A 1,822-nucleotide genomic window follows, 5' to 3' on the forward strand; every position below is an offset into this window, starting at 1 on the left:
TGACCGCTGACCTTCAAGTAACGATCCATCGTGGCGACGTTTGTGTGCAGTTATCGCCCGCATCTCGTGGTCGTGCGGTAGCGTTCTCGCTTCCCACGCCCGGGTTCCCGGGTTCGATTCCCGGCGGGGTCAGGGATTTTCTCTGCCTCGTGATGGCTGGGTGTTGTGTGCTGTCCTTAGGTTGGTTAGGTTTAAGTAGTTCTACGTTCTAGGGGACTGATGACCATAGATGTTAAGTCCCATAGTGCTCAGAGCCATTTTTGTGTGCAGTTGTCAGTGCGAACAAATAGGCAACGCTGCGTTAAATAACCGGAGAACTCAATGTGGGACGTGCGACGAACGTGTGAGGACAGTTCGGCTAAATGTGGCGTTATTGGGCTATGGCAGCAGACGATCGAGGCGACTGCTTTTACTAACAGCACGGCATCACCTGCAGCGACTCTCGTGGGCTCGTGACCATATCGTTTTGACCCTAGAGCACTGGAAAACCGTAGCCTATTCAGATGAGTCCCGATTTCAGTTAGTAAGAGCTGACGGTAGGGTTCGAGTGTGGCGCAGATCCAACGAAGCAATAGATCCAATCTATCAACAAGACATTGTACAAGCTTGTGGTGTCTCCAAAATGGCGTGACCTGTGTTTGCACGGACTGAAGTAGGTCCTCTGGTCTGTTCGGCTACTTGGAGGCCATTTGCAGCCATTTATATACTCATGTTCCCAAACGACGAGGGAAATTTTATGGATGGCAGTGCTCCGTGTCATCACGGCGCAGTTGTTCATGATTAGTTTTACGAAATTCTGGATAATTCGAGAGAATTATTTGACTACTCAGATCACCCGACACGTGTCCCAATGAACAGTTATGGGACACAATAGAGAGGTCTGTCCATGCACAAAATTCTGCACCGGCAACACTTCTACATTTATATGGTTACTCTGAAATTCACACTTAAGTGCCTGGCAGAGGGTTCATCGAACAATTTTCATACTACTTCTCTACCATTCCACTTTCGAATTGCACGTGGCAAAAAGTAACACCCAAATCTTTTCGTTAGAACTCTCATGTCTCTTATTTTATTATGATGATCGTTTTTCCCTACGTAGGTAGGTGTCAAAAAACTATTTTCACATTCGGAAGACAAAGCTGGTGATTGAAATTTCGCAAATAGACCTCGCCGCAAAGAAAACGGCCTTTGTTTCAGTGACTGCCACCCCAACGTGCGTATCATATCAGTGACACTCTCATCCTTATTGCGCGATAACACGAAACGAGCTGCCGTTCTTTGCACTTTTTCGATGTCCTCCGTCAACCCTACCTGTTAAGGACCCCACACCGCACAGCAATATTCCAGCAGAGGACGGAAAGTGTGATGTAGGCTGTCTCTTGAGTGGGTTTTTCGCACTTCTAAGGCCGTGTCCTACGTGAGCGACAGAAGCGCACGACAGAGCGCGACAGCTTCAGGCGACAAAACACAACCGCAGGTGTAGTTATGGAAGTGTCCTACGTGAGCGACATCTGTGTCGCTGCCTCTCTCCCGCTGCAACTGGCGACGTTTGAATTCAAACGTGCTTGAATCTTGTCGCTGCAGCACGCACGACACAGAGCGACAGCCACGTGTCTTCTTGACAAAGCAGTGTAGCAGACACAATGGCAGCTATGAATTACTTAACATCCGATTTTAAGAAAGCTATTCGTTGAAAAAATTTGATTCTTCCGCAACCTACAGCTTGATATCCTTAAATGATAAATGTCAGAGTTTATTTTCGTTATTCGCATAGTTACTGTGCCGCACGAAATTGAGTACATTTTTAAGAATTTGCAGA

The sequence above is a fragment of the Schistocerca nitens genome, chromosome 6 (genome assembly GCF_023898315.1).
Source record: "Schistocerca nitens isolate TAMUIC-IGC-003100 chromosome 6, iqSchNite1.1, whole genome shotgun sequence".
NCBI classification, from domain to species: Eukaryota; Metazoa; Arthropoda; class Insecta; order Orthoptera; family Acrididae; genus Schistocerca; species Schistocerca nitens.